The sequence below is a fragment of the Benincasa hispida genome, chromosome 6 (genome assembly GCF_027475165.1).
Source record: "Benincasa hispida cultivar pf3 chromosome 6, pf3_genome.v1.1, whole genome shotgun sequence".
NCBI lineage: Eukaryota > Viridiplantae > Streptophyta > Magnoliopsida > Cucurbitales > Cucurbitaceae > Benincasa > Benincasa hispida.
In genome coordinates this window covers 5,953,304-5,966,523 of record NC_143483.1, presented here as the reverse complement: position 1 = coordinate 5,966,523, position 13,220 = coordinate 5,953,304, and positions in this window count along the sequence as shown.

The window sequence follows — 13,220 nt, the reverse complement described above, 5'->3', positions numbered from 1 at the left end:
TGTGGGGAATTGGGATTGGAAAAGGGGTCGAAAAGGGGGAATATGATGTAATTGGGTCCAAAATGGACATCTTAACACAAGATGAATGACATATTTTCATAGCCAATATGTTATTCAGATTTGGGCAAATAGAGCATTATTTTAGAAATTCGTAAACTTTTTTGTGATTAATGGTTGAAGTGGAATGAAAATTTATAGTTGACTTAGATTGTTTTTGTAATTAATAGTAAGGATATATCAGAAAATCATCAAAGTATACAGGGAGAATTCCCAGCTTGGCTCATGCAACTAAGCACCAACTCCCAGCTGAGCTCGTACAAAACATCATAAAAGAATACTAATTCCCGGCCGGGCTCATGCAACTAGGTGTCAATTCCCGGTCAGGTTCATGCAAATGTTGAACCAGGATTTTCAATTTGTAAAGCTTCACCAAATTTAGGTAACTTCTTGTAAGATTCTTCTGGTAACCCCCAAACAAACACTAACGTTTCTTCCTTGCCCTCCATGCCTTGTCGTAACTTAATCTCACACCATACTCTTGTTTTATATCATTCACAATGTCCTTCGATCTATATGAACGACTAACTTCTTCAAACTTCGACTTTATTAAATGTCCGAGAACCCAACTAGAAGCTTGTCTATAATCATTAGTCAATATTTCATTTCTACATGTGTGGACAATACTTAGAGATCTTAAATATTTTACAATTTTTTAATTTAACGGCTCGAAGTTTCCATTTGCATTCTTTAGCTAAGCATATAACTTTGTATAATGTTGTGATTGACTTCTTCACCTTAAACTGAAAGTTAGCTCTGATTGCTAACATAGATAATCACATCTTGAAATCCTTCTTAGCTATAAATATGTCACCAATTGCACATCTTCAGAAGAATAAGACTAACCTAGCATGACGATTGTGCTACTAGATGAATGTGACAAGTCATGACCCGTTGCATGTGACGAGCCTCCATAGTCTTCGATTGTTTTTTCTTTTGCATGAGGTGTATGGTGGGTATTAATTTTGGGTTCCACTCCATTATTCTTCTCCCTCCAAGACCAATCATTGAAATATTAACCTTGGTCTACATCATCCCCTAAGTTATGAGTCGTCAAATTACTAGGCGACGAAGTAAGTGATGAGTTAAAATATATGAGGAAAAATAGATTATCCAACTCCATCTTGCAATGTACTGGTCTAGATGTTGAAGGGATTTCTCCAGTTAGTTGGATATATGAATTTTTTAGATGAAATTTTTGATTACTTGAACACTTTGGAAGCGTGGATACGTAAAGAGGTATTACTGAGACCTTTTCACATGTAAGGAATGTGTGTAGATCTTCATCATTCCGAATTACAAATGCAGGGGGTTTGGATCTCAATTGAAGCATACATCTTATAACAAGATTATATACATGTGACATTATACCACTTATCCTATAAACTTCGGTCATGAATTCATTATACGTCGTGCCGACCTCAATGTCAAACTCCCGCAACTCTCCTCCATCATAATCATTTTCCCTTTCATTCCAAGCGTCACTGAAACAAATCCAAACACGAGACCCTACAATTTATAACAAAAATGTATTAATGTAATGTACTTAAAGAAAAAAAATAAAAAAAGAAACTAAAAAAAAAAAATTGGCCCGGTCGTCCACCGACCGGGTACAACACTGGGCCAAAAAATAATATTTGTACTTGTTGTGTACCCGACCGAGCTAAGGTTAACTCTATCGGGCCCCGGACCAGTCCAACCCGGTTCCTATCCCATACTTGGGAAGACCGAGTCAATCAATTTATTCCATACTCCGTGAAGACTTGATGAAGCCTGACCAGATGTCAAACTTATTTCAACAATTATTTTGTACCCGGTGAAGCCTGGTAGGTAATTTTAACTCATTTGCTTTCTACCTGGTGAATACCTGGTGAAGCCCGGCTGGGTATCAACTTATTTTAACGATAATTTTATACCCGATGAAGCCCGACGGGGTAATTTTAACTCATTTCCTTTCTACCCGGTGAAGCCCGACTGGGTATCTTAAAAAAAAATTGCTATTTTTTGCTTTTTTTTTATATAAATATCAAATACAGGGCATTATAAAAAAAAAATCAACAAAACAAGCATAAATCAAACTTAAAAAAGGTAATTTATTTTTGTCAAAATTTTCAGAAATTATCAAACAATTGAATACATACAAAATGAACACATACCTTCTTACGGAGTGTACTAAATTACAACTTCGTGAAATACAAGTTTTAGACTTGACGAAAGATTTTTTGTTCTGGAAATAATTTGGTGAAGAGAATTTTTTGTGGAGATGTAAACAAATTAAATTTGGTGGAGAATTTTTTGTGTTGGAATTTGAATAATTTTTTTTTCAATTAATTTTGGATCAATTAATTTTTTGTGAATAAATTTTTGAGGTGAAGAATTTTGTGTGAATTAATTTGGTAGGTTAGTTGTTGAAATTGAAAGTAAGAATTTAGTAATGAGCATAAAAGTAATTGTACAACCAATAATTTCTATGTTTACATCATTTTCATCCGGAGTCAACAAAACTTGTTTTCCAAAAGTAGGTCAAAAATACAAAATCAAACTCCAAATAGGTCATTTTTGCCAATTTTCCCAGAACAATCACAATTTCATTTGAATTCCTTATCTGATTTGATATGTTTATGTTGCTTGAAATTATGACTTTGCAAATGTCTTCATCACTTCAGATGGAGCTTGGAAACTTGTTGGATTTGGCTTTGCAATTCCAGCATATCAGACTTCGGTTTTCAACTGTGCCGTGAGCTCAATATCTACTGGTTGCTACTTTTGATATGGAACCTGCAATTTATACGAATTTTCATCTTTTGTAATCGTTTTCATTTTATTCACTCTCTATAAACATTTGTCATTGGTTTGTAAAAAAGAAAAAAAAAAAAAATCTTGCTTCAGTTTCATGCTCCAACCTACAGTTTAGACATAACTTTAACATCTTATTAGTTTGTGTTATATCTATAAATAAGTGTGCAACTTTTATCCTCTGTGTTGGTGTACAAACTAGCCATCTTTCTATAATTTTCCCGCCCTCTATAAACATTTAGCTTATACAGTAATCATCATTTCCAAAACTAATTGAGGCTTCTATGTCTATGCTTAGTTTTGTTGCATTGCATAGGGATCTGATGCTGCACTTTAAGACCCTTTGTTGCATTGCACAGGAAACTAATTGAGGACCTTTATCATTACCAAAAATGGTATTTTGAAGTTCATTCTTTCTGAACTCAAAGTATGTTTGAATTTTTCTTTTCAAGTGTTTAATTCATTTTGGAAAAAATTGGTGTGTTTGACAATCACTCAAAATAACTTTTGAAACTCATTTGAAACACTTTAAGATGCATTTTTTTTTTTTTTTTTAAACTTTGACAGAAACTCTAGTCTTGTGTTCTAGACGATTATGGAGACCCTTGAAACCTAGGTTATATCTGGTTGGAATGTCAATTGGCAATCTTGAAGATATCATCCTATGGTATGAAAGTTCAATAAAGAGTACATACATTATTATCTTATCTTTTCAGCATATATAAATCGATATTCACTACAACAATTTTAGGCTTCAATGTCGGTTGAAAATAGTATTCTCGGATGTATAATGTTGGTTAAAGAAAACGGATCTTTAATGTCGGTTTATACCAATATTGAAGATGGCCTACAATGTTGGTTTAAAATTGACATTAAAGGCCTCCCATTAATTTTTTTATTTTATTTTATTTTATCAAAATTTCATTTCCCTCACCCGTGATAGATCTTCGCTCAGCTCTTGCACCGCTCTCACTTTACCAAAATTGAAACCTCGGCTAGCTGCTCTCACCTTACCCAAACAAACTCTCTCCTCTCTCACTAGCTGGTCGGTCGTTGCCTTCAGGTGGGGTTGTCGTCATCGGTGCTCTGAGCTTGGGTGGGGTTGCATTTGTTGTCCGGCTTCGGGTGGGGTTACGTTGGTTGTCCAGCTTCAGAGGTGGGGTTGCATTGGTTGTCTGGTTTCAGGTGGGGTTGCGTTGGTTGTCCGATTGGGTTAGGTGTTCTCCGGCTGGTCACGTGGGTTCGCTCTTTGGCGGGTTTCTTTTGGTGGGTGTTCTCTGATGGGTTGGGTTTCTTTCAGTGGGTTGGGTGTTTTCCAGTGGGTTGTCCGGTGGGTTGGGTTTCTTTTAGTGGGTTAGGTGTTCTCTGGTGGATTGTCCAATGGGTTTCGTGGGATTTGTTCGGTGGTTCCGGTCGTAGAGGTGGGTCAGCGGCTTCGTGGTCAGCTCGACGTTTGTTAGATCTGCCATCTCAACTCTATTCGCAAAGGTCCGGTGCTCGTCGACGTTCCAATCTTCGAGTTCCGGTTCAGATCTCTTCAAGTTTGTGGGTTGTTTAAGTTGTTTCACTTGGAAAGGTATAATTTTATTTTCATATGAATTTTCAATTTAGTAATCTAAAGTTATTTAATTTATTTTATTTTTATTTTAATGATTAAGCTTATTGAAATTTAGAAATGTCGAAATTAAATTAGTTGAAGAATATATACTTGGTTGGTAGTCTTGATATTTGTTGATTATTGATTGGTGTGGTTCAAGTATTACTTAGGAGTTATTTGAAATGCTTTTGGTTATGTTTGAGAGAAAAGGTGGTGAAGAAAATCGAATACAATGGTGTTGTGTAGTGGAGAGCTTGTTAATGATATTTGGAGAATAAGGAAACATAAGTTCCATGAATAAATATAAGATAAAAACAAAAATGGCAATACTTAATGGGCTAAATTAATTTTATGTTTTGTTCCAATGATTGAGCTTCTTTAAATTGGTTGATGTTGCATATTTTACAATCATAATTTTATGCTTTTAAATTTTTCCTTGTTATTGTTTTTCTTTTTTGTAGATTAAGTTGCATATTTTACAATCATGGATAAGTCATGGATTGCAAAAGTATATACACGAAATAGTGCATAATCCTACTACTCCCATTACTAGTCTCGTACATAAATTATTTATTTTTTATATAGTACTAGCTTTAATTTAATACAAAAAAATGCATATATCCAAGGAGAGATTGACGTAATTCGAACCCAATGGGCAAGTTTTGTTGGCCGATTTGTGTAAGGATGTAATTCTTGTTTTTTGTCTCAATAGAATGTAAATGCTAGCTTAGAATGAATGCAAATTTATTATTTAAAGATTTAGTATAATATTTTTGTGTTCATGGGGTATTTGGTGTTAAGTATTTATGGAATTAGTACTAATTGATATTTGTGAATGAGAGAAATGATGGCTTGGTGTAAGTATTCTATGAAAGTCGCATTGTTATGCAAATGTTGGTGATTAGTGTGTTTATTTCATATTTTGATGAGTATATGTAATGAATTGGAAATATTGATTATTGTTATGCAAATGTTGGTGATTAGGTGGAAGACAAATATTGATGGCTTGCCATGCAAATTTTTTTATACTTTTTAATATAAAACAATGACATCCTGACCCAACATGAGACATATAATGTCGGTTTTAACTTCTTGACCAAAAAAATGGATTCGGCAACAGAATTTAAAATAAAAGGGACAATAATTGATAGAAACTGACAGATTTTGGGCTTCAATGTCAATTAAGAGGGTTTCATTTGAAAAAAGTTTTCAGTTGCAACCGACATTAAAGGGCTTTAACGTCGGTTGCAACCGACATTGAAGCTCTTTAATGTCGGTTGGAAATTTCATTGAAGACCTTTAATGTCAATTGCAACCGACATTGAAGATTGTGTTATTAAAGCCCTTTAATGTTGGTTTTAGGCAACCGACATTAAAGAGCTTTAATAACATTATCTTTAATGTCGGTTGTCAATCGACATTAAAGTCTAAAATTCTTCTAGTGATTGAAAGCTTTGACACTCAATTTGCTCTTTTCTTTTCAATGTGTACACATGTAAATTCATAATTTGGAAATAGACTTTATGTTTTGTGATATTTCTAGCTTACTCATTTCCTGGATTGGAATGTTAAGTTTCTTAAGTTTCAAGATTTTCTCCTTTATACTGGTCCATATTTGATGATGTTGTTTGGTTATTTTGATGATCTGCCAATTTATCCCCATAAATTCTATTATACAGTGCTCTACATGTCTTAAAATCAACACATATTATTCTTTTAAAGGATACAAGACACTCAGGAAAGTTACTTCAGCATTTCAACATTACAATTCCCTTATGAGTTTGTTCAACGAGTCTCAAAGACAGCAAACGATGTTTAAGAGATTAAAACGTAGTGAAATTAGTGACCCTGATACTAAGTTGGTGAGCCTAAACAAATTTTAAATTTTAATTTGTCCATATGGCACTATTAAGCATCTATCATTTTTATGATTTACATTTTAACCATTAGCATTCCATAAAAATTATAGACTTGATAACTTAATCCATTATTTAGAGAGGAAAAACTTGAGAGCAAAAAGGAGTACTATCAAAGAGTTCAGACTCATTAGAATACAAATCAACAAGTATTTTTAAGCCTTTTTGCTAAGAATTAGTGGGCAATGATTCACTTTAACTAATTTCATATTTAATAGAATATTTTCTTCGGCACATGATGCACTTACATATTAGAATCTCTTACTTATATTGTTCTTGATTGGACAAATTTTAGAACAATGTTCTGTTTAATTAGGATAATCTGACATTAGGGTGTTCAAAAAATTCAATGATCCGAAAAAATCGATCAACTCAACCCAACCTATGTGGTTTGGGTTGAGTTATCAACTCATTTAGATTAGTTGGGTTCAAGTAAATGAAAATTTTATGGGTTGGGTTGGTTTATGGCTATGAAGCATAGATACAAATACGACTACACAATACGGATATGACGATTCGTCAATTTCTAAAAAACTAAGATACGGATATGACACTTTTTTATTTTTTTTAATATATATTTCTAAAAAACGAGGATACTGATATGTTGAAAATACATTTTTTCTTTTAAAAAATCTAGGATATAGATAAATTTAGCACATAAGTTAATAATAATAGCACAAAATAAAATATAAACATTGAAATACAATACAAAAAAAGCAATATCTAAGATATTGAAGTATAATAGTTAATAAAATACAATAGAAAAGTGACTCATATTGCAAAGAAGAAGAAGAAGATTAGAGAGAAGTATGAAGATAAACGAAGAACTTATTGTTAAAGAAATCCAAATGGTTTATATTTTGGTGGACTTTGTGGAGACTCAAATGTGAAGATGGAAATTAGATGATTCTAGTCTATGGTTTGGTCTGTTATTTATTTATTTTTCTTTTAGTTTTGGACTCGAGTAGTGAGCTTTTTAAACAGGTTGCCTGATTTTAGATTAGGAAAGATTAGATGAGTTACTTGTCTTTTTTCTTAAAAAAAAATATGCATAGAAATCGATACGTATCTGGAAAGTATCTGAAAGTATAGATACATCAAATCACGTGTCAGATACGTATATGTGAAGTATCGGTATCCGTGTCTGATACTGATTCTTTGTCTCATATGAAGTATCTATGCTTCATAGGTTCATGGGTTCATTTAATATAACCCAAACCAACTTGAACCAACTCGAATTTATTATTAACTTTAAAATATATTTTTTTATTATATATAACACAATTATTTATACATATATTGATTATAATTTTATTTCATTCCAATATTTATTTATAATTTATTCTTCAACAACTCTTATAATTTTTTTGTACTTTAAAAAGAAAATTTTCACTATATAAATTGAAATTGAGTTGTTAATCTTAATTCAATATATGAAAATAATTAAATAAGATTTTTACATATTTACATTGTGCTTCTTTTTAGAACAAAATTTTAAACAAATGACTTGATTAACCCGAACCAACACAACCCAAATATTTCATGATTGGGTTGGATTGTGTTCATTTTTTAATAAGGATTATTTGGGTTGAAAAATTTACAATTTGAACAATTGGATTGGTCTAAAAAATCTTTCAATCCAATCCAACCTATGAACACCCCTACGGTACATCATCATTATCTTGACTTTTAGTTGACTTATCCAGACTATTGACTTTTGGTGACTCATATCAATCGATATTTGACAAGAGTTAAGGAGCGTTTTGGAATGTTAAGTGAGTATTATCCCTCTTAAACCTCTTTAAACCTCTTATTTCTTCTAAAATATTCGATTTGATAAAGTGTTAGAGTGCTATGATTATCTTACCGTTATGGTATTAAAGTGTGATTAGTTTTTTTTTTTTTTTTTTTTTTTGAAGTTAGTGAATATTTTTGGCTTCTCCCATTATCTAATTTGCAAATCTTGGGAATTTCTTAGACAGTTAACTTTCAAATTTCGAACATTATATGCAAAGTCCAATGAAACCTAACGATAATAAAGACCTTTTTTCCTTGTTTATTGTTGCGAGTCTTAGTTGCATTTTTGAAGCTGGTAGTTGAAACAACACATTGTGATATTATGGTTTTGCAGGCGAAAGAAATTGGCGCATGTCAGTTGATTATTGCAACAGGGCCCTTTTCATTTCTTGTACCAATTTCATTCATTTTTGTTTTGATTTTTCCTTTGTAATAATATACTATTTAAAATTCTAATTTGATAAGTTGGTTGTTTAGCACATTTTTATGCTATTAGGTTATTGACAAAAGTTGCATCCAAATTTAGCTGGTTTTGTAATTGTTGGTCGAGGAGAATTGATACATTTTGTTAGTGTTGCAGTGTTGGTTTGCAGGTGTACTAGCTAATTTTATTCAAGTGATTGAGATATTTGTTAGTTATGTAAAATATGGCTTGAGGAACTATTAGTTATGTTTGGTTGTGATAAAGCAAATTTTAGTTCTAAAACTTGTTTGGGATCGACTACATGTTGGAACTATTAGTTATGTTTGGTTGTTGGTTTGTAGTTGTGCTACGAACTTTATGTAAGTGATTTGATATTTGTGTTGTTTGAGTATTAAATAACATCTTGGTTGGTGTGAATGCAACTTTCATGTTAAAAGCTGGTTTACTGTCAATTATAGGTTCCAAAGGTCCCAATGATCTAGATTTTTTTTTTTTTCAAATTGGTAATTGACGGATAAAAAACGTCAACAAAAATGTATAGCTGACATTCAAAAACCATCAAAAAAATCATATGTTCACAAACAATAAAGTAGTTTTCTTAACATGCAAAAAAACATCAATAAAAAGGTTTTTCTTGACCTTTTTAAAAAATAGTTATAGACAAAAAAAAAAAGTGATTATTACCTAACTTTGACATTTAAATGGTATCAACAAAAGTATTTTTCTTGACCTTTTTTCACATAGTTGTTGGGCAAAAAAAATAATAATCATATGTTCACAAAAACAATAAAGTAGTTTTCTTAACATGCAAAAAAACATCGGTATTAAAAGGTTTTTCTTGACCTTTTTAAAATAACAGTTCATAGACAAAATAAAATAAAGTGATTATTACCATAACTTTGACATATTAAATGGTATCAACAAAAGTATTTTTTCTTGACCTTATTTTCACATAGTTGATACTGGGCAAAAACTGCAAGAAAACATACTAAACAACAGTATTTGATAAACATATATTTATAGATAAATATGTTGATATATAGAGAAGAGGAAGAACGACTAACCCTTGAAGACAATCTTCAATGTTAAGTTGACCCTTTATGAAGGCTCATAACCATGTCACAAACATCCTCGTTCCACGAATATCTCCCTCGAGCTCAATGTACATGAACACCACCACCGGGATTTCCTTGCTATTCTCGGGAAAAGGAACGGGATGGTGGGATTATTCCATTTGTGAAGAATCAAAGGAATGAGTAGAGTGATTGAGAGAGTATCTTTTTGGTAGAGAGAGAATTGTCCTGTAACTTTTTAGAATTCTCGTGAGATGTTTTCTTATCTAGAGAGGATGAATGGAAAAGGAGTTATAACTCCTCTCTCATTATGCGTAGGATAACTCCTAAGGGGGTTATTCGAAATATATATTATTTAATCAATATATTAAATCTAATTTTATATATGGTTAAAGAATATTAATTAATTAAAATTAAATATCACATATTTAATTTAATTTGAATCATATTCAAATAGCATCTCACATATCCTATTATTTTAATATGAATCTTATTCATATTAATTTTAACCTATAGTTTTAATATGAATCTTATTCATATTAATGTAATATATGGATCTTATTCAAATATATATCTCTCGTGTAACTTATATTTTTATTATTAATCTCATTCATATCATAACTTATAGAATCTATATGAATCACATTTATATAACTAATATTTGAATCTTATACAAATCTATATTTCTCAAATATAGCATATAGTATTAATTATAAATCATACTCATAATCAACTATATATTATAATATATACATTATGTTAAGTTGGATCTTATTCAAATATCTATCTCTCTCATATATAATATTAATTCATAAATTATATTTATAATTAACTATATAATGTAGCAATATACATTATATTTATATTAATCACATTAATATAAATCTCATCTCTATATCCTTTAAATAATTTGAACAATGCAAATTATTCCAAAAAAATATTTGTTCTTTGTTTTAATCCTTAGTGAGCTAGTAGGGGAACCTAATGAACCTATAGATTAAAAGCTCCAATGATACGAGATTAATTAATCAAAATCTTTAATTAAATTAATCAACATTCATTAACTACAGTTCACTCCACTGAAGACCTACAAATTACACTCTTCGCACTGTAGATATATTTTTGTGTTCATGGATATAACCAATCAACAATAAGTTGACCCTTTATGAAGGCCCATAACTACAGCTGGGTCAAATTACCGTTTAAAATTAAAATTCTCAACCTACTGTATAACTCAGGTTAAGCATGCTTTATCTTTTTGTGATTTAATCTTATAGAGAAGGAAATGTCATCATTTACTCTTGTTGATGACTAAGATGAAATCACCAATTCTCCTTAGGATGAAAAGCACGAACCCCTCTGTACTTTAAAGTGGCCCAAAAAAAAAAAAAAACACCACCACTTTGGAACCTTCCTATTCTCATTGAGACTATTGGTTTGTGGGAACCAATCTCAAATTTGAAATTCAAAACTACAAGAATTGTGTGATTTTTCTAAAAGAATTTTAGAGAGATTATTTCTCAAGAAATCTTTTTTGTGATCCCTATTTTTTCACCTCTGTAGGTATATCAGGCATGAGAGACTATTTGAGAGAGAGTGGTAAACGTGAGCCACTCCACGTCTTTGATAACTCCCACATACGAGAGTTATTTTTAATTATTATTATTATTTAATTTAACAAATTAAATCAAATAAATAATCATTAATTTAATTAATTAATTAATAATTAATTAATAATTTTATTTAAATCATATTTAAATGAATATCTCTCACATAACCAATAGTTTTAATTCAATCAAATTAGCTAAATCAAGTTTAAATAAATTTAATTAAATAAAATAATTAATATATTGATAAGAGATTGTTCAATAGAACTCCAAATATTAAAATCCATAGTCATAAATAAAATACATGTAGCACCTAAAAAGAAAAAAAAATCCCACAATAGATAATTTGAAAGCATGTTGGGGGAAAAAAAAAAGCAGAGTTAAGATCATCATTTGTCAATTTCACTATGGGCAATGTTCGAGTTTAATGAAAATAAACTAATCTTTTCAGCAAAAAAAAAAAAAAAAAAAAAAAAAAAAAAAAAAAAAAAATCCCAGAATTTTTCCTCTCTCTCTCTCGCCATTGTTTGGTCATTTTTCGAAGAGGTAACACCGAAAATTTTGTTGACATTTTTAAAGGAGTACTGTTGGCTATTCCTAAAAAGGATATTTCTCATTTTAGTTTCTTTGTATATTGATTAGATATGGGTTTAGAGGGAAAAAAACCCTCCAAAGATTTGAACCTATAATTCATAAATAAAAGACCCAACAAAAACAAGATCGTGAAAAACAAAGAGTTAGGATCTTCATTTATCAATTTCACGATGGGGGATGTTTCAAGTTTGATGAAATTAACCCTTATTTTTAGTTAAAAAAACACATAACCAAAATTCCTTTTTTTTTTTTTTTTTTTTCTTTTTAAAACTCTGGCCACTGTTTGGTCATTTTTTAAAGGTTCAATATTGGCCATTTTGTTGGTTTTAAAGAGGTATCATTGGTCATTTCTTTAAAAACTCCCTTTTGTTTTAGTTTTCGTGTATCTTGATCAAATATTGTTCTTAAGATAAAACCTCAAAAAGAAACAAGAAACCCCACCATGATTGATTGAAAGCATGGAAAAAAAAACAAAAAGTTAGGATTATCATTTATCAATTTCACTGTGAAGGATGTTCAAGTTTCATGAAATTGAACCCATGTTTTCAATAAAAAAAAATATTTCAAAGTTTCGTTTGTATTCCGGCCACTGTTTGGTCATTTTTTAGGAGTTGTTCGGTCCAAGGAGTGGACTTTAGAAACCTGAAGTTGTGAAGTTTGAGGAGTTGTGAAATCTGTGTTTAGAATGCAAAGTTGTGTAGTTTGAAGTTATGAAGTCTGTGTTTGGAGTGCAAAGCTGGGTAGTCTAGAGTTATGAAATCTGTGTTTGTGGTGCAGAGTTGTGAAGCTTAGAATTCTGAAGTCTATTTTAGGATTTTATCTATTTTTTGCCTTCTCTTATTCCTTTATGCAAATTTGAAAATATAATAAGCAAAAATTTATTCCATAAATTATAGCATTGTCATTTCTTGATTTATTTCTATTGTTTCAATTTTATAGATTTATTTAAGTATTCATTTTAATTGAAATTAATAACACAAGTTAGATTTATAATACTTCTCTAATATATAGTGGGCCAATAAGGGGCCATTATATTACTAGTTTTAACAAAATATGTTTTATTACTATTTAGTTTCACAAAACAATTGTCTAAAAAAGATCGTTATATCAACAAAAAAAAACTGCTAAAAGTATAAAAATGATGGGACATATAAGTGCTTGCAACCAAAAAGATTAATGAGATATTGATGGGTGATTGAAGATGCCAACAAAAACCAAGTAGAGCATGTGTGTCATTCACTCCTTCCCAATAACTCCATGTAGCGAATAACTTTGAAATCCATTGGGACGGCCAAGAAATTGTGAGTATTTTTCTGGCTTCTAAATATTATACCCACTTCACCCTGTCTCGTGTTGACA